Genomic DNA, 21,748 nt, shown 5'->3' with positions numbered 1-21,748 from the left:
TCAAACGCTCAGTTCTTTGAGAAAAGTGAACACTTCTCTGGGTGTGTCGAAGAGATGGCTTCGGCCATTGTACTGAACTTTCAGGTAGCCAGGTGATGTTCTCCTTTGGGGCTTTGGTGGCTGGCTTGAACTGCTTACGACATCTGGCGAGATCTGCGCTCATATCCGGGATAAGGCTGACCCTCATGCCATCGATGGTGATATCCCATTTAGCTCTTGCAAGTCGCAGTGTCTTCTCCCTGTCCTGGAAACGGAGGAAACTGATCAGGACGGCCCGTGGGGGCTCATCTGGGTTTTGGTGTTAAGGTTCTGTGGGTGCATTCGATTCCCAGCTGCTTGGTGAAGTTGGTTATGCCCAGGTCATCAGTGATCCACTCAGTAAAAAAACAGACGTGATCTCGGCCCTTTCGCTGTCCTCCTTCAATCCTACCACACGGATATTGCTACATTTCCCAAAAAATATTTAACCTTTATTTAACCAGGTAGGCTAGTTGAAAACAAGTTCTCATTTACAACTGCGACCTGGCCAAGATAAAGAAAAGCAGTTTGACACATACAACAACACAGAGTTACATATGGAATAAAAAAAAACACAATCAATAATAAAGTAGAAAAAGTCTATATAATGTGTGTGTAAATGAGGTAAGATAAGGGAGGTAAGGCAATAAATAGGCCATGGTGACGAAGTAATTACAATATAGCAATTAAACACTGGAGTGATAGATGTGCAGAAGATGAATGTGCAGGTAGAGATACTGGGATACATCTGCTCTGGTTCCGGTCCACCTTGTTTTTGAGATAGGTATTGTCCTTCTGCAGCTGTTTGTTCACCTGCTCATGTCGGGTGACGGTATCTTCAATGGTGCTAATGCATGCCACAGTCGTTCTCAAAAGGAGATCATTCAGGGAGGATTTCAGGCCGTCAATGGAAGAATGAAGTTCAGCTGATTTTCTTATTGCTTTGTGCACATGTGCATTGTCATGCTGAAACAGGAAAGGGCCTTCCCCAAACTGTTGCCACAAAGTTGGAAGCACAGAATTGTCTAGAATGTCATTGTATGCTGTAGCGTTAAGATTTCCCTTCACTGGAACTAAGGGGCCTAGTTCTCTGCTGACGTTGCTTCCAGAGGCAGTTTGGAACTCGGTAGTGCGTGTTGCAAACGAGGACAGACGATTTTTACACTCTACGCTCTTCAGCATTTGGCGGTCCCGTTATGTGAGCTTGTGTGGCCTACCACTTCATGGCTGAGCTGTTGTTGCTCCTAGACGTTTTCACTTCACAATAACAGCAGTTACAGTTGACCGGGGCAGCTCTAGCAGAGCAGAAATTTGACGAGCTGACTTGTTGGAAAGTTGGCTTTCTATGACGGTGCCACATTTTGCATTTGTATTTATTAGAGATCCCCATTAGCTGTTGCCAAGGCAGTAGCTACTCTTTTGGGGTCCAAACGCATTAAGGCTTTAACGAGTTTAAAAGGAATGCTAGATTGATAAGCCAACATTTCTGTTTTTGGGGGGGGGGTTAAAAAACCTAGCAAGGATGGTAAAAGTCTTGCACTGTTAACATTACATATAAACAAAAGATAAAACAGTACATAATATTGTCAAACCCTGATCTGTTTCACCTGTTCCTGTGATTGTCTCCACCCCCTCCAGGTGTCACTTTACCACAGTGTATTTATCCCTGTGTTTCCTGTCTCTCTGTGCCAGTTCATCTTGTATGTTTAGTCAAGTCAACCAGCGTGTTTTTCCCGTACTCCTTTTTGCTATTCTCCTTTTTCTAGTCCTCCCAGTTTTGACCCTTGCCTGTTTCTGGACTCTGTACCCGCCTGCCAGACCATTCTGCCTGCCTTGGCCACGAGCCTGTCTGCCACTCTGTACCTCCTGGACTCTGATCTGGTTTTGACCTTTTTGCCTGTCCACGACCATTCTCTTGCCTACCACTTTGGATGATTAAATATTGTAAGACTCCAACCTTCTGCCTCCTATGTCTGCATCTGGGTCTCGCCTTGTGCCTTGATACATATAACATTATTACACTACTACTCAGTTAAAAAGACACTGAGCTCTTCAGTAAGGCCATTCTACTGCCAATGTTTGATGTTGAGATTGCATGGACTTGTGCTCAATTTTATACACCTGTCAGCAACGGGTGTGGCTGAAATAGCCAAATCCACTAATTTGAAGGGATGTCCACAAACTTTTGGATAAAAAGTGTAGACTGGATGTACAGTACCAGTCAAGTTAGGACACACCTACTTATTCAAGGGTTTTCTTTCTTTATACCATTTTATATTTTAGATTATTCAAAGTAGCCACCCTTTCCCTTGATGACAGCTTTGCACACTCTTGGCATTCTCTCAACCAGCTTCATGAAGAAGTCACCTGGATTCAATTCAATTAACAGGTGTGCCTTCTTAAAGTTAATTTGTGAAATGTATTTCCTTCTTAATGCATCTGAGTCAATCAGTTGTGTTGTGACAAGGTAGGGGTGGTATACAGGAGATTGCCCCATTTGGTTAAAGACAGTCCATCATTACTTTAAGACATGAAGGTCAGTCAATCTGGAACATTTCAAGAACTTTGGAAGTTTCTTCAAGTGCAGTCACAAAAACCATCAAACACAATGATGAAACTGGCTCTCATGAGGACCGCCACAGGAAAGGAAGACCCAGAGTTACCTCTGCTGCAGAGGATACGTTCATTAGAGTTAACTGCACCTCAGATTGCAGCCCAAATAAAGGCTTCACAGAGTTCAAGTAACAGACAGATCTCAACATCAACTGTTCAGAGACTGCGTGAATCAAGCCTTCATGGTCGAATTGCTGCAAAGAAACCACTACTAAAGGACACCAATAAGAAGAAGAGACTTGATTGGGCCAAGAAACATGAGCAATGGACATTAGACCGGTGGAAATCTGTCCTTTGGTCTGATGAGTCCAAATTTGAGACTTTTGGTTCCAACTGCCGTGTCTTTGTGAGACGCAGAGTAGATAAACAGATGATCTCCACATGAGTGGTTCCCACCGTGAAGCATGGAGGAGGAGGTGTGATGGTGTGGGGGTGCTTTGCTGGTGACACTGTCAGATTTATTTTGATTTTAAGGCACAAGTAACCAGCATGACTACCATAGCATTCTGTAGCGATACCCCATTCCATCTGGTTTGCGCTTAGTGGGACTATAATTTGTTTTTCAACAGGACAATGACTCAAAACACACTTACAGGCTGTGTAAGGGTTATTTGACCAAGGTGAGTGATGAAGTGCTGCATCAGATGACCTGGCCTCCACAATCACTCGATCTCAAGCCAAATGCGATGGTTTGGAATGAGTTGGACCGCAGAGTGAAGGAAAAGCAGCCAACAAGTGCTCAGCATATGTGGGAACTCCTTCAAGACTGCTGGAAAAGCATTCCTCATGAAGCTGGTTGAGAGATTGCCAAGAGCGTGCAAAGTTGTCATCAAGGCAAACGGTGGCTACTTTGAAGAATCAAAAATATGAAATATATTTAGATTTTTTTATACTTTTGTGGTTACTACATGAGTCCATATGTGCTATTTCATAGTTTTGATGTCTTCACTATTATTCTACAATGTAGAAAATGGTAAAAAAAAGAAAAAGGTGTGTCCAAACTTTTGACTGGTACTGTATACAGTTGAAGTTGGAAGTTTACATACACTTACGTTGGACTCATTAAAACTCATTTTTCTACCACTCCACAAATTTCTTGTTAACAAACTATAGTTTTGGAAAGTCGGTTAGGACATCTACTTTGTGCATGACACAAGTCATTTTTACAACAATTGTTTACAGACAGATTATTTCACTTATAATTCACTGTATCACAATTCCAGTGGGTCAGAAGTTCACATACACTAAGTTGACTGTGCCTTTAAACAGCTTGGAAAATTCCAGAAAATGATGTCATGGCTTTAGAAGCTTCTGATAGGCTAATTGACATCATTTGAGTCAATTGGAGGTGTACCTGTGGATGTATTTCAAGGCCTACCTTCAAACTCAGAGCCTTTTTGCTTGACATCATGGGAAAATCAAAAGAAATCAGACAAGACATCAGAAAAAGAATTGTAGACGTCCACAAGTCTGGTTCATCCTTGGGAGCAATTTCCAAATGCCTGAAGGTACCACGTTTATCTGTAGAAACAATAGTCGCAAGTATAAACACCATGCAGCCATCATACCGCTCAGGAAGGAGACACGTTCTGTCTCCTAGAGATGAACATACTTTGGTGTGAAAAGTGCAAATCAATCCCAGAACAACAGCAAAGGACCTTGTGAAGATGCTGGAGGAAACAGGTACAAAAGTATCTATATCCACAGTAAAATGAGTCCTATATCGACATAACCTGAAAGGCCGGTCAGCAACGAAGAAGCCACTGCTAAAAACCGCCATAAAAAACCCTGACTACATTTTGCAACTGCAAGCTGGAGAACACCATCCCAACACAGGGGTGGCAGCATCATGTTGTGGGGGTTCTTTGCTGCAGGAGGGACTGGTGCACTTCACAAAATAGATGGCATCATGAGAAAGGAAAATTATGTGGATATATTGAAGCAACTTCTCAAGACATCAGTCAGGAAGTTAAAGCTTCTTCGCAAAGGGGTCTTCCAAATGGACAATGACCCCAAGCATACTTCCAAAGTTCTCACAAAAATGGCTTAAGGACAACAAAGTCAAGGTATTGGAGTGGCCATCACAAAGCCCTGACCTCAATCCTATAGAAAGTTTGTAGGTAGAACTGAAAAGGGTTCCCGCAGTTCCCTGGGACTGCGGTTGAAAATTAGCCGGCTGGCTAAAACCGGCACTTTTACTGAAACGTTGATTAATGTGCACTGTCCCTGTAAAAATAAAAATAAACTCAACTCAAAAAGCATGTGCGAGCAAGGAGGCCTACAAACCTGACTCAGTTACACCAGCTCTGTCAGGAGGAATGGGCCAAAATTGACCCAACTTATTGTGGGAAGCTTGTGGAAGGCTACCCAAAACATTTGACCCAAGTTAAACAATTTAAAGGCAATGCTACCAAATACTAATTGAGTGTATGTACACTTCTGACCCACTGGGAATGTGATGAAAGAAATAAAAGCTGAAATAAATCATTCTCTAAGACAGGGAATTTTTCCTCTGATTAAATGTCAGGAATTGTGAAAAACTGAGTTTAAATGTAGTCGGCTAAGGTGTATGTAAACTTCCGACTTCAACTGTATATGGGATAAACGCCGACATTCCGTACATTATCTTGGAAATAATGGACGATGCAGCAGGACCAGGTGGAGCAGAGTCCCTTTAAAGAGTTAATTTTTCTAACGTAATGTACAGAACTGAGGCGTTTATACCACTTTTGCCACAGTTGCCAGAAAAAACAATACTAAAGCACACATTAACCAGTAGAAATAAATTGATATTTTAATTTTTAAAAACAAATTCATACTTTCTCATCTTTTGTTTGTTAGAGACACAACCCAGTCGTTCATTCGATTAGTTCAATATTTGGTGGTGACCCAGTCGTTCGTTCTTTATGTTCCGTTGCCATGCTCGCTGGTAACGTTGTTATCCCTCGCTTGCTAGCTAACCAGCTACAGTAGCTACGGCTAACACAGTCACAACCTCTGCAGCCAGAATAACAGCAAAGTAGCTGTTTTCCATTGACATTAATTTAGTAACATCCATAACAATGAGCTGATAATGCCTGATTTTGCGTGGCATAGCTAGAAAAGTTTGCCTTCTCGTCAGGACAGTCCACACTGGTCATTACGAGATCGCATTTCATATCAAACACTAGCCTAGAAGCTAGCTAAATCGTTTGTTGCTAGCAAAGCTGCCAAATAGGACAACCGAATTCAAAAATACCAGTTGCTGAAAACAGCTGGTCAAACTTGATACATGTGGGAGGATTTGACAGCATAGCACCACTTGCCTCATGACTGCAACAGTAGGGACTGTAGGGACAGAGAAATTCATGTTCATCACTCACCACGTTGGGTCATGAGATGCTCCAAAAGATATATGTCACTGCAAAAACAAATAAATGTTAGCATTTACAATATATCCTATTTTGGTTTGTGTGGTTGTTGGTTTAGCTTTCTGTAACTTTGTACGGTCTGCATGTGTAGGCCAGTGGAGGCTCCTCAGAGGAGGAAGAGGATAAAACTATACTAAATATATTCACGTCACCAAATAATTCATTAAAACACACTGTTTTACAATGAAGGTCTACAGTAGCCTCAGCAGCACTCTGTAGGGTAGCACCATTGTGTAGCCTCATGGTTCTCAGCCCCCTTCCATAGACTTACACAGTAATTATGACAACTTCCAGAGGACGTCTTCCAACCTATCAGAGCTCTTGACATGTTGTCCACCCAATCAAAGGATCAGAGAATGAATCTAGTACTGAAAGCATAAGCTACAGCTAGCTAGCGCTGCAGTGCATAAAAAGTGGTGAGTAGTTGACTCAAAGAGAAAGACAATAGTTGAACAGTTTTGAACAAATTGATTTATTCCAAAATTAAAGAGAAGACAGAGAGAGAGAGAAAGAGAGAAAGCTATATTTCGTAATATATATATTTTTCACTTTCACTTATTTAGCTAGCATCAAATGCAGCTAACTAGTCAAAACTACTCAAACACCTGGCTCAAACAGAGAGGAAGGGGAAGGAAGGGGGGGTAGCTGGCTATGGCTATCCAACACTGGAACTCTTCCAAGTCAAGGTAAGCTTTTGGTTTTATTCATTTATTGCTACCGGTGCCCACCGGTGTAACTGCTATTCTGCTTGCTGCTGACTGTACACTGTAATTCATGATTGTACTGGGTTTACTAACGTGTCAGTTCTAGTAGCTATGTTGACTTTGACCTGACAACGATGTAGGTTGTGTGGCTGTGTGTAGTAGTCATGATATGAAGGTTTGGCCTGGTCACAGACAGCTGATGTGTTGTGCACTGAAGTCCACAAGCGAAGGGAAAAGGTGAAAGGAAGAGAGCTCGTAGATAGATGCGAGAAGGAATTATATATACAACAAGCTGTTTGTATGTCGCTGCTATGAAAGTGAACTATGTACGTGTTTGATCAGGGGTGTATTCATTGCGCCAATTCTGTTGAAAAACATTTCTTAAATGTGATATTGGCAGAGTCTGCACAGGGCTGACTGTTCAATGCGCCATATATTGAGCATTATTTTTGCGTCATGATTGCAAGGCGTCCCGATATCTTTTCCAACTGTCTCGTTCTCTGGTTTTAATGTCCATTCTAGAATGCCCTTCTAGCCAACCAGAAATGAGTATTCAACAATGCTGTGGTATATATATATATAAGATTGGAGTGACTGGCCGATACATTATATACACAGTATATATATGGACTCCAATGTACCGGCCAATCAATCACTTCAATCTTAATTCGATCCTTCAGATGCCAACAGACTAACCCATCTTTCCCAGTACACTACCATTTTACTATTTTCTTTTCCAATACATCCTTCTATTTTACTGTCTTACGAGGGTCTTGAATGTCTCTATTTGTACCATTTCTACAGAGATTGCCTAAAAAAGAAATACCTTACTTCAGACTTTAATCATATTTCCAGTTGATTGAGCATGGTTTTTCAGATCTCCTAATAGTAGTGTTTGTAGGTCCATCTGAACACAGATATTATGACTTAATAACCACTCCTGGACCTGACTCCAAAAGCGAGCGACCAAAGCACAGTACCAAAGGAGATTATCTATTGATTCTGTTTCCTCGTGGCACAGGGCTGACTGTTCAATGCGCCATACATTGAGCATTATTTTTGTAGCTAGAATTTGATATAATAGTTTAAATTGGAAAGAACGTATGCATCTATATTGATGCATCTATTGTTGTTTTGTATATCAGTTTATAAACCCGATGTCATGGTATTGGGACAACAAAAATGTTCCCAACTATCTTGAATTGTACGTGGCATAGTTATCAAACCTCACGACCTAAGTGAAACTGATACATTTTACGATTTATACTAGTGATTTTAAACCATGCATGGTTTTTATTGGAGGCAGACAACCCAATTCATTCCTTTCTATTTTGAGCAATTGCCTCTTCCATTTTTTTGGCAGAGCTGTGATGAGTTGGTTATACTTTTATATTGAGCATACATCTCCATACACCTTTGTTAATTGCTTGTGTGACATCATTTTACAGTCCTTATTTACAATGTCATTCATAAACATGATACCTTCCTTATACATTTTCTCCAAGAAAATGGGTCTTTCCCCAATCAGTACATTGCCATATCAGCACTAAGCCATATTATTTACTGTAATATTTGTTCTGCCTCTTTTGGAGGATGAAATTGGAATTGTAACCAACTCTGTATCGCTTCATTTAAAAAGGAGGATACTTTAAACAGGGATCCATTGTCAATACCCCGGAAATGATTGGTTTTAATCTGTATAATGGCAAAAAGACCCCTTTTGAACATTGGATATGCCTCTCTTAGTTGCCTGCTGGAAAAACAGTTTGGATTTAGATATAATTTTGGTATAACGGACGCTTTAAGAGAGAGGCCTTAATATTAAATAGTAACCCCCCAAACTCATGTTTATTATATAAATATGCTCATTTAACTTTATCTGGTTTGCCATTCCAAATAAATGGAGGAAAAAAAGTCTTGCATGACTTGAAATAGGATTCTCCTGGAGTCGGTAGAGCCATGAATACTGTACATATGTAAACTGCGATATCACTAGAGAATTAATCAAGGTAATTTTCCCATAGATGGACAGGTGTTTCCCTCTCCACGGTTTCAAAAGCTTATCTATTTTGCTAAGTTTTCTATCAAAGTTAATAGTTTCAAGATCGCTTAACTTTTCTAGGACCTGTACACCAAGCACATCAACTTCACCATCCACCCATTTAATCGGGAGACCACATGGCAATTTAAAGTTTGTATCTTTTAGAGACTCAATCCATAAATATAGTACACTTATCATAGTTGGGTTTTAGTCCAGAGAAACTGGAGAAATTATCCAGGTCCTCAACAAGGCCCTTCAAGGTTGAAGATTGAGGACTCGAGAAAAACTTGAATCATCGACATACATTGATACCTTTGTCTCTAATCCATAGAATGTTGCCCCTTAATGTTATCATTAGATCTGAGATTTTTACAGCTAGCAGTTCAATGGCCATAATAAATACTGTAAGTAGATAGGGCAACCTTGTTTTACGCCTCTTGTTCTCAGAGAAGTAACAGTTAGTTATTTATTATTTTACATAAAGAATTGTTGACTTTTACCCATCTTATGAGAGATTCTCCAAAGTTGAAAAAATCCAGGCACTTATAAACAGATTCTAGACGTACTGTATCGAAGACTTTCTCAAAATCTGCTATAAAGACTACCTGGTACTTGCATGCTCATAGATAAAAACAATTCTAGTAATTGTCTAATGTTGTCTCCAATATATTTTCATTTTAAAAATCCTGTCTGATCGTGAAGAATAATGTCTGGTAGGACCTTTTTAATTTGATGAGCAATACATTTTGCCAATATTTTTGCGTTGCAACATTGAAGGGTGAGGGGCCTCAAACAATTTGAAGCGACAGGGTCTTTGTACTGTCCCCTGGCTCCTGCTTCTTTTTGTGTGCCTGACAATTACCATGAATTCACCTTTCAGCAGGACAATAACCCAAAACACAAGGCCAAATGGATAATGGGTGAGAAAACAAATATATTAAATCCATTTTGAATTCAGGCTGTAACACAACAAAATGTGGAATGAGTCAAGGGGTATGAGAAGGCACAAGTAATTAAAACACGATAGTAATGGATCTTTCAGTAGTTCATACATTTTTTTATATATCTTTATTGAAACGCCATTGAAGCCAGGGGTTTTACCCATCTGAAAGGAATCAATTGCCAACCATAGTTCGTCCTGTGTAATTAGGCCTTCACAATATTTTTTTTTGTGTCGCAGATAGTTTAACATTATTTTTGGGGAGAAGGATATCACAAAACTCATCGTCAAGTGAGGTTGGAGGAACTTGACAAGAGAACATTTGTTGAAGATATTTTACTTCCTCATTCAAAATCTCCTTTGGTGAGAAAAGGATTTCTCCATCATTCGTAATATTTTATGTTTAATATTTTTGGTCACATTTCTATATGGAAGGTTTAGGAATAACTTTGTTTGCTGTTCTCCATCCAATCTGCTCAGTTTTTTTGATAAATTAAACCCGATATTTCCTGAATAAGTTCCTCAAACTCCTTTTGTTTTGCATCTAGATTATTGAGTGCTTCTGTAGTACATTTATCAACACCATTGATGTGTATGTCTTTTCTCCATTGACCAATAAGGTTTTAGTTTTTGGGATGAACATTGAATTGAATGTCCTTTAAAGGCACATTTAAAAGCATCCCATAAGATAAGTGGGTCTGCTGAACCTGTATTGTGCAAGAAAAAGTATGTTATAAATTCTTTCGTTTTTGATAAGAAAGTAGTGTCAGCCAAAAAACCCTAGTTAAATTTCCATTATTCCGTCCTCGTGGAAAGTCTGTCAAAGTTATATGGAGGGACATAAGTTGACGATCTGATCGCATTCGATCCTCGATCAATACTTTTTCACCATAGAAAATTAGACTACCTTGATTATGCCTCCCCCAAGTATATCTTACGAGATCCGGGTTTTTAGACCTCCAAATATCAGTCAATTCCAACGTATCCATAACATTCATAATCTCCTTGAGCAACAGAGGTTGATAGTTGGTAGTATGATTGCCTTTATGGTCTATTCACCACAGGAGGTTGGTGGCACCTTAATTGGGGAGAACGGGCTCGTGGTAATGGGTGGAGCGGAATAAGTGGAATGATATCAAATACATCAAACACATTTGTTCTGTTCCGGACATTATTGTGAGCTATTCTCCACTGTGCTATTGATGTACTTAAAACTGTGTTGCAGTCCCTTACCATTATAATAGAGTTATTTGTATCTTGGAGACTAATTTGATTATTATACCGTAAATATTATCAAAGAAGTTTGGATTACATTATTCAGTCCATATAGATTTATGTGCCATATCTGCTTATCATCAAGTAGTCTATTCAATGCATTCCATCTTGGATTGGATTTTTCCCAGGCCACTTCATCAGAATATATTGAATGAGTTTCCTGTAAACAACAAATATGGTAATCATTCTCCTTTTGCCACGTAGAAACTGATCTTCTTTTCAGCCAAACCATTGATATTATAGCTAGCTATACTCAACTCACCAATTACTAGGATGAATTATATTTAGAGATATCCATACGTACCAGTACCACCAGAATAAATGCCTGTCCGTTATCCACGTAGCTGTACCACGATAGATGCCCTGGTAAACATACTGTAGCTCCAACTGACTCTAAGTGGACCTCCAATTTCCTTCCTGCAAAAACCTCCCACATCCCAGGTAGGGTTGTTGTCCCTGTGACTGGCAGACCACCCCTGAACACATGGATCCTTGGGCCCTTAAGAAGTTGGGACCCATCCTTTAAAAAGAGCCCAAAGTGCCACTTACAGTTGAAGTCAGAAGTTTACATACACCTTAGACAAATACATTTAAACTCAGTTTTTCACAATTCTTGACATTTAATCCTGGTAAAAATTCCCTGTTTTAGGTCAGTTAGGATAACCAGTTTATTTTAAGAATGTGAAATGTCAGAATAATAGTAGAGAGAATGATTTATTTCAGCTTTTATTTCTTTCATCACATTCCCAGTGGGTCAGAAGTTTACGTACACTTAATTAGTATTTGGTAGCATTGCCTTTAAATTGTTTAACTTGGGTCAAATGTTTCGGGTAGCCTTCCACAAGCTTCATTATGGTCAAACAGTTCCATTTTTGTTTCATCAGACAAGAGGACATTTCTCCAAAAAGTATGATCTTTGTCCCCATGTGCAGTTGAAAACCGTAGTCTGGCTTTTTATGGCGGTTTTGGAGCAGTGGCTTCTTCCTTGCTGAGCGGCCTTTCAGGTTATGTCAATATAGGACTCTACTTTTGTACCTGTTTCCTCCAGCATCTTCACAAGATCCGTTGCTGTTGTTCTGAGATTGATTAGCACTTTTCGCACCAAAGTACATTCGTTTCTAGGAGACAGAACGCGTCTCCTTCCAGAACGGTATGACGGCTGCATGGTCCCATGGTGTTTATACTTGCGTACTATTGTTTGTACAGATGAAAGTGGTACCTTCAGGCGTTTGGAAATTGTTCCCAAGGATGAACCAGACTTGTGGAGGTCTACAATTTTGTTTCTGGGGTCTTGGCTGACTTCTTTTGATTTTCCCATGTTGTCAAGCAAAGAGGCACAGAGTTAGAAGGTAGGCCTTGAAATACATCCACAGGTACACCTCCAATTGACTCAAATTATGTCAATTAGCCTATCAGAAGCTTCTAAAGCCATGACATCATTTTCTGGAATTTTCCAAACTGTTTAAAGGCACAGTCAACTTAGTGTATGTAAACTTCTGACCCACTGGAATTGTGATACAGTGAATTATAGGTGAAATAATCTGTCTGTAAACAATTGTTGGAAAAATGACTTGTGTCATGCACGAAGTAGATGTCCTAACCGACTTTCCAAAACTATAGTTTGTTAACAATAAATTTGTGGAGTGGTTGAAAAACGAGTTTTAATGACTCCAACCTAAGTGTATGTAAACTTCCGACTTCAACTGTAGAAGACAAAACCAGGTTAGCAGCCATAAGCATTTATAACCCAGTCGTCTCGGTTGTACTATATATAAATATTACATTTTTATCCACATACATTAATTCATTCATTCCCACAATTGACAAATACTATGCGTAATAATGTAGGCACTTTCTATGAAGGATTGTTACTACTCTCGCATTATTCAGCCTCTTAATGACAGCTTGTTTTATTTGAAATGGGGCCTGTTTGAATAGACTAAAATGAACAGCTTTGTATGCGTAAAAAAAACATGCTATTCTACGTCCATCCTGGTGCCGCAGTGGATTAATTCCATTGACAGAAAACACAAGATCATAGCTTCAAATATCACTGATGCCATGACACAATAAAAAATAAATGTGTTTACATGATTAGTGCCTAAGGAAATGAATTTCCATATGCCCTATCTGTGTTTGGAGCTCAAAAACGTACCCCAAAATAAGCTAGCAGTGTTATTAAAAATCGTATTGAAACATTCAGTGAAAGTTTTAATGATTCTCAAAAAAGAAAAACTCAAAATAACCTAGAATTTCTGTTCTCAGAGTGTTAATAAAACCTTCCAGGAACACTTTCAAGGAACCAGAGTAAAACATTCTTAAAACTTCCCTCCCTCCCCTGCAACCTAAAAAATAAACATTCTCAGAACAGGCAAAATGTTCACTTCTGTTCTCAGAACATACTGTAGCTCCAACTGACTCTAAGTGGACCTCCAATTTCCTTCCTGCAAAAACCTCCCACATCCCAGGTAGGGTTGTTGTCCCTGTGACTGGCAGACCACCCCTGAACACATGGATCCTTGGGCCCTTAAGAAGTTGGGACCCATCCTTTAAAAAGAGCCCAAAGTGCCACTTACAGTTGAAGTCAGAAGTTTACATACACCTTAGACAAATACATTTAAACTCAGTTTTTCACAATTCTTGACATTTAATCCTGGTAAAAATTCCCTGTTTTAGGTCAGTTAGGATAACCAGTTTATTTTAAGAATGTGAAATGTCAGAATAATAGTAGAGAGAATGATTTATTTCAGCTTTTATTTCTTTCATCACATTCCCAGTGGGTCAGAAGTTTACGTACACTTAATTAGTATTTGGTAGCATTGCCTTTAAATTGTTTAACTTGGGTCAAATGTTTCGGGTAGCCTTCCACAAGCTTCATTATGGTCAAACAGTTCCATTTTTGTTTCATCAGACAAGAGGACATTTCTCCAAAAAGTATGATCTTTGTCCCCATGTGCAGTTGAAAACCGTAGTCTGGCTTTTTATGGCGGTTTTGGAGCAGTGGCTTCTTCCTTGCTGAGCGGCCTTTCAGGTTATGTCAATATAGGACTCTACTTTTGTACCTGTTTCCTCCAGCATCTTCACAAGATCCGTTGCTGTTGTTCTGAGATTGATTAGCACTTTTCGCACCAAAGTACATTCGTTTCTAGGAGACAGAACGCGTCTCCTTCCAGAACGGTATGACGGCTGCATGGTCCCATGGTGTTTATACTTGCGTACTATTGTTTGTACAGATGAAAGTGGTACCTTCAGGCGTTTGGAAATTGTTCCCAAGGATGAACCAGACTTGTGGAGGTCTACAATTTTGTTTCTGGGGTCTTGGCTGACTTCTTTTGATTTTCCCATGTTGTCAAGCAAAGAGGCACAGAGTTAGAAGGTAGGCCTTGAAATACATCCACAGGTACACCTCCAATTGACTCAAATTATGTCAATTAGCCTATCAGAAGCTTCTAAAGCCATGACATCATTTTCTGGAATTTTCCAAACTGTTTAAAGGCACAGTCAACTTAGTGTATGTAAACTTCTGACCCACTGGAATTGTGATACAGTGAATTATAGGTGAAATAATCTGTCTGTAAACAATTGTTGGAAAAATGACTTGTGTCATGCACGAAGTAGATGTCCTAACCGACTTTCCAAAACTATAGTTTGTTAACAATAAATTTGTGGAGTGGTTGAAAAACGAGTTTTAATGACTCCAACCTAAGTGTATGTAAACTTCCGACTTCAACTGTAGAAGACAAAACCAGGTTAGCAGCCATAAGCATTTATAACCCAGTCGTCTCGGTTGTACTATATATAAATATTACATTTTTATCCACATACATTAATTCATTCATTCCCACAATTGACAAATACTATGCGTAATAATGTAGGCACTTTCTATGAAGGATTGTTACTACTCTCGCATTATTCAGCCTCTTAATGACAGCTTGTTTTATTTGAAATGGGGCCTGTTTGAATAGACTAAAATGAACAGCTTTGTATGCGTAAAAAAAACATGCTATTCTACGTCCATCCTGGTGCCGCAGTGGATTAATTCCATTGACAGAAAACACAAGATCATAGCTTCAAATATCACTGATGCCATGACACAATAAAAAATAAATGTGTTTACATGATTAGTGCCTAAGGAAATGAATTTCCATATGCCCTATCTGTGTTTGGAGCTCAAAAACGTACCCCAAAATAAGCTAGCAGTGTTATTAAAAATCGTATTGAAACATTCAGTGAAAGTTTTAATGATTCTCAAAAAAGAAAAACTCAAAATAACCTAGAATTTCTGTTCTCAGAGTGTTAATAAAACCTTCCAGGAACACTTTCAAGGAACCAGAGTAAAACATTCTTAAAACTTCCCTCCCTCCCCTGCAACCTAAAAAATAAACATTCTCAGAACAGGCAAAATGTTCACTTCTGTTCTCAGAACATTTGAAAAAGGTTCCGTTTTACCAGTCAGGAAACGTATAGCTTCATTCCCATAACCAATGTGAAACCAAAAACATACGTTCCCACAACTTTCAAGGAGCCAAATATGATAGCTGGGAGGTAGGCAGCACTAGCTTTGTCACGATAATGAATCATATTTCGGACAATGACATAGGTGTTGGCAAGACAGCACAGACAGATCTGGGATAAGGCAGCGCAACTGTGCTACAGTAGGGCCATGTTGATGTGCTATTGACAGACAAGAATGTAGAGGGGCGTGGCGGGGGATGATAGATGGCACAGTGCGACAGACAGACCTCGGGGGGGGGGGCACGGCAGAGCAGAGGGGATGCAAGGCCTGTTGAGAGGCCCCTGGGGGCGGGGCATCAGGTTCAGGAAACAGGTCGATAGATACCCAGTGACAGAAAGGGCGTCCACGTCAACAGACAGAGCACTTAGGAGAGGTGAAAAGGATCATATTCATACGCTGCCTCCAGATAATACATAATAGGCCCAGTTTCGGGCTTTCATCTAAACCTGTTTGTTTAGGAGAAGCAATCCAACTGCCACTGTAGGCAGATGCATCATGTCAGTCGCCATGGTTTGAGCGAGTGGCGTGTCGTTGGTAGGGGCATCATGTGTATGCTGTGTCATCTCCAGATGGCAATCGAATGGCACCCAGGAAGCAAGAGTGAGTGAGGAGAGATTATGCCTCACCCTCTTCTGAAACCATGGCAACACAGAGTAGGAGGTCCTAGCTGAGGAGGCTGTGGTGTGGTGAGGAGAAGATGGCCTCGGTGGCCGCATAGACATAAAATGATATTAGCATAAAAGAGAATTAGTCATTCTATTTCTATGGGTGGCAGGCTGCTAAGTATACTCTGTTCTTTACAACAGGGAGAATGGGCATGGCTTGGATGGATATACCAGAGACATACTGTATAAAGATGGCTCTGGGCTACACAAACCATCCACTATCTGACTCATTGTCTGCTATCAGACTAGCATCTACATGTAAGTGGCAGAGCATCCCGGACAGCAGTAAAGCATGTGGAAAGACTAATGATGCAGCCATATCCCGGGGATATAATAGCAGGATATTGTTAATTGCATTGCCACGGCTATTAATATGGACTATGGGAGGAAAGAGAATATTTGCTATCACTGTTCTTTTTTCCTCCATCTGACTGCTCTTAGTAAGCTATGTGTCAGCTCTCCATGACCCAGACTCAAGCCACTCCGAGAAAAGCATTATTTGACAAATGCCATCCTTTTAAGAGAATCTCACTACTATTTGTTTTTTTCTTCCAAACTTTGTCCCCCCCAAAAACTGGAGTGATGCCTGGGATTTAGGCCAAGCTTGACTCAGGGCTAACTGCACAAATCTAGAGTGTGTGCTTATAGTAGTTAGTATCCAGACCAAAATTGGCTGGACAGGCAGGAGTGGGTCCAGAGCAGAACAGACTAGCAGGAGTTTATTCTATTCTTGGACTAACAGACAGATGAAGCTAGATGAGGCTTCCCTTGTCTACCAACCAGAGTAACAGTACCCATCTCAATGAAACATCTCCCACTTCAATCATGCCCTTTGAACTCCCATGCCAAATCAGTACCAGGCAAAGTGAGTACATGACATGATAACAGAATAATGTACTTACTAGGAAAGGTGCTTCAGATTTGTGTTTGATCAGATTTCACTGGCTATTCTTTTGATCAAATAAAATAATGTGTATGATATTGTTCGAAATTGAATCTTTATGAGCCATTCTATGTAATGTTTTGGGAAAAACAGCAGAGTTGAGATGAGCTTTGTTTTGGGATAAATAACTTGCAATAATTATCTGAAATGTTTATCTGAAATGTTGTACACTGAGAAATAAGCAAAAAAACAACAATAACCTAAAATGTTAGTCCCTGGAGACAATCTTTGTAGCCAACTACCCATGCTGTTTCACACCTAATCTTACCCAGCAGGCTCCCCAGAGGGAGAGTATGATACTTCTGTCTTTCTTCTCTGTTTCAGGACACACTTGAGTGGTTATCGTCATCACCCAAGGGAGAAGAACTCTTTTGATAATTGGTTGAAAATAAAACTGCTGTGCTATATAAAAACCAGGTTTTACATTTCAACATTATGTTCAGCTTTCAATTGAAATGTGAAGAATACAAGGTGATAAACTTCCTAAGGCTATTGCTGAATAGCAAAGCGGATCAGGTCACACTTGCAGGAAATTATCCCTTGAGTCTATTGTGATGAATTGCCCATTATAGTTCAGCAGGGATGTAAATGTTTCAGTAATAGTAATTACAGACCTAATTGCCACATGTCATTTGTGAGCTTTAATGAATTCTGTAGAAAAGCGGCAGAAATTTGTCTCATTGAATGTTAGCTTTATAGTCAGTAAAAAAAAAAGTGTATAAACACAACAATTCACATATCACACCACTCCCCAGTGCCCCACAGCAATGAAAATCCAAGCTTACTGATGTCCTAGCTAGCCTGTAAAGCTAATTAAATTCAATGAAAATACAAGGAACTCAAAGGTAAGTAAACATGTATGAATCAATCTCCCACTCAGTCATTAGATACCAAGTTCTCCTGCACAGTGCACACTCATGTGTCACCTTTCCTTGTCAGGGGATGGAGGGACTTAACAATAGGATGTGCTTGAGTTCTCCTCTGTTGGCTGGCTGGGCACCCCGGGAAAGTCAATATGGCTACTGCTCACAAAGGGAGCCTGCCCCACAGGTCACTATCCTTTAAATGTCACCCTATTTTAGGCTGCAGCAACCATGCGAGGATTAATGGCAGTCACTTTATTGTATTTCAGCCCCGGCTGCCATTAGCAGTAGAGGGTAATGAGAAAGAGAAAGAAGTCTGGCTGATATCCCCTCAGGTGACTCTATAATACCATAGTACTGTGCCACATAATCCTGTTAACATATATAGGCTACATGGTGAGCATGCGATAACTAGTCTTCATTGACATTTTGAACCTCTCCCTGATCCAGTCTGTAATATCTACATGTTTCAAGCAAACCACCATAGTCCCTGTGCCCAAGAATGCCAAGGTAACCTGTCTAAATGATTGCCGCTCCGTAGCACTCACATCTGTAGCCGTGAAATGCTTTGAAAAGGCTAGTCATGGCTCACATCAACTCCAGCACCCCAGACCCCCGAGATTCACTCCAATTCGCAAACCACCCCAACAGATCCACAGATGATACAATCTCTATCACACTCCACACTTCCCTTTCCCACCTGGACAAAAGTAACACCTACGTTAGAATGCTGTTCATTGACTACAGCTTAGCGTTCAACACCATACTACCATCACTAAGCTAATGACCCTGGTACTGAACATCTCTCTCTGCAACAACATGCACGATTCCAACACCATCATTAAGTTTGCCAACGACACGACAGTGGTAGACCTGATCACCGACAACAATGGGACAGCCTATTGGGAGGTGGTCAGAGACCTGGCAGTGCGGTGCCAGGACAACAACCTCTCCCTCAATGTGGGTAAGACAAAGGGGCTTATTGTGGACTACAGGAATCGGAGGGCTGAACACACCCCCATTCACATCGACAGTGCTGTAGTGGAGCGGGTCGAGAGCTTCAAGTTCCTCAGTGTCCACATCACTAAGGACCTATCATGGTCCAAACACACCAACATAGTCGAGAAGAGGGCACGACAATGCCTCTTCCCCCCCAGGAGGCTGGAAATATTTGGCATGGGTCCTCACATCCTCAAAAAGGTCTACAGCTGCACCATTGAGAGCATCATCCCCGCTTGGTATGGCAACATCTTGGCATCCGACCGCAAGGCGCTACAGAGGGTAGTGCGTACAGCCCAGTATATCACTGGGGCTAAACTCCCTGCCATCCAGGACCTCAGAGGCTGTATCAGAGGAAGGCCCCAAAAATTGTCCGAGACCACCCAAGGCATAGACTATTCTCTCTGCTACCGCACGGCAAGCGATACTGGAAGTCTGGGACCAAAAGGCTTCTTAACAGCTTCTACCCCAAAGCCATAAGACTGTTGAACAGTTAATCAAATGGTTACCCGGACTATTTACATAAACCCCCTTTATTATTTATTAATCATTTTAAAAAATGCACTCACACACACACAACACACACACACATGCATATTGATGACACACAAATCTAATTCCCACTGAGTTCAAGAAAACAAAATGTCACCCCAGAAACTGTGAAACTCCTCAACTTATGAGGCAAATGGTAATTTCATGCTCCACTACTGCCTGGGGGATATCAGGACTGAAGGTGTGCTGAAGGTGATACAGGAAACATAGCCATCTGTTTTTGAAAGTATTGGAAATAACCCTAGAGAACCAAAAACGAATATACACCACCATGTTAAATCATGAAATTGAAAGATGCTAATATTGGAATGACATATACAATACATATGGTCATTGCGGTAGGAAATTGGGGAACATGACACACTATGACAGTGTCGTTGTGTTGTGCTGTGGGGTGTTGTGCTGTGTTGAGCGCGACAGAACAGTATCAGTGACAGAGAAAATGTCTGTCGTTCCTCCCTTTATCGCCTGATGGTCATCACAACAAACATCAATAATGCAGCGGGGACATCCTCACATTGACAGGCTCTATACAGCCTTGTTGCTGTCGCTATCTCTACCGAGAGAAAATATATGAGAGATTAACACTCAAAAGTCATCAATGTAAGGGAATTTCGTATTTTTTTTTACCTAAATCCAATGACATGGTGACATTTGTTGTTGTTTTCACGTTGAATTTATGTTAGTTGACAACTCAACTAAATTTAAATCAAAACTAGACACGTCTGTGCCGAGTGTTTTTTTTTTTTTACAGCAACACAGAGCATAAAGTGTTCAAAAACGACCGTGACGATGAAGAACTAAATATTAGAATTTATAATAGGAGGCCAATTCTTCAAGGAATCCCGGGCCGCCTAAAGTGACTCTTCCAGCTAAGTTGCTGCAGAGTAGGTGAAGCTCTAGCCAGTATTATGAAAGGAATGTAGGCTTTGGCCCATGCCCAATGACAACAGTTTATTATCAATACAAATATTTAGTTCATCATCGTCACCGTCGTTTTTGAACACATTAACAAATTGTCACATCCGCCGAATACAACCTTACCGTGAAATGCTTACTTGCAAGTCCTTACCAACAATGCCGTTCACGAAACAGAATTAAGAACATATTTACTAAATAAACTAAAGTAAAAATAAAATAAAAAGTAACACAATAAAATAACAATAACAGGCTATATACAAGGGGTACCGGTACCGAGTCAATGTGCGGGGGTACAGGTTAGTCGAGGTAATTTGTACATGTAGGTAGGGGTGAAGTGACTATGCATAGATAATAAACAGCGAGTATGTCAGTGTTGCCTAAGATATAGACTATACTTAAGCAATAATACATGAGAGGCCGTGTGTTAAGACATTTTTATCATGGCTGTGATGTGGTTATAGCCACGAGGCGAAGCCGTGGTATAATGTTCACTGTCATTCCACAACTCGGCACAGTTTGAGTTTAGGGATTCGAGCAACACTAGTTTCAAAGGGACAAACTAAAACAAACCGTATGAGGGGGCGACAGGTAGCGTAGTGGTTAGATCGTTGGCCAATAACCGAAAGGTTGCTGGATCGAATCCCCGAGCTGACAAGGTAAAAATCTGTCATTCTACCCCTGAACAAGGCAGTTATCCACTGTTCCCCGGAAGTCCGTCATTGTAAATAAGAATGTGTTCTTAACTGACTTGCCTAGTTAAATACATTTTTTTTTTTAAATGAGCATAGGTGTACTACACAATGCCTTAATAATAAAAGCAGGGAATGCCTCCATGGCCAATGTCAGCACCATGGACAGGGCCATAGAAAGTAACAGTGGCGTGAGCCTCGCGGCAAAAGTGCCATTGAAGAATAATTATAATTCAAATGTAAAACCAGACTACATCAGGCGTAGACCTATGCCTAATTATCTTCGACATGGGCTACAGAACACATTCATCTGTTGGACCTCCACATTTAAACATTAAAGTCCTCGCAAAACGAGAACCCGTGAAAGCTTGCCGACTTCGATGAGATAATTAGATTGCAAAAGAGGGACAAATCCCTGACGTTATTACATCGGGTTTTAATTTGCATCTAACCCACAAATGAAAAGTTGAATTTTAATTAGTTTCAAGCTGTCAACCAATAGACCAGGGAGCTGTGAAGCCGTATTCAAATGCTGTCACATACAACTTTAACCAGTTACAGTGGGCAAGTACCACAACGCAGAGAGCGGCGGCCTATTC

At 40.4% G+C, this 21,748-nt stretch overlaps 1 protein-coding gene across 2 annotated transcripts in view; it reads right to left on the bottom strand.

Moving 5' to 3' along the window:
• The window catches only part of LOC115169675 (dipeptidyl aminopeptidase-like protein 6), a 142,119-nt gene that overhangs the window by 105,415 nt on the left and 14,956 nt on the right, over positions 1 to 21,748 (bottom strand). The window lies entirely within an intron of this gene.

Source organism: Salmo trutta, chromosome 31 (assembly GCF_901001165.1).
Source record: "Salmo trutta chromosome 31, fSalTru1.1, whole genome shotgun sequence".
NCBI lineage: Eukaryota > Metazoa > Chordata > Actinopteri > Salmoniformes > Salmonidae > Salmo > Salmo trutta.
The sequence above is the reverse complement of the archived record's forward strand: the minus strand, read 5'-3'. Positions and strand labels throughout refer to the sequence as shown.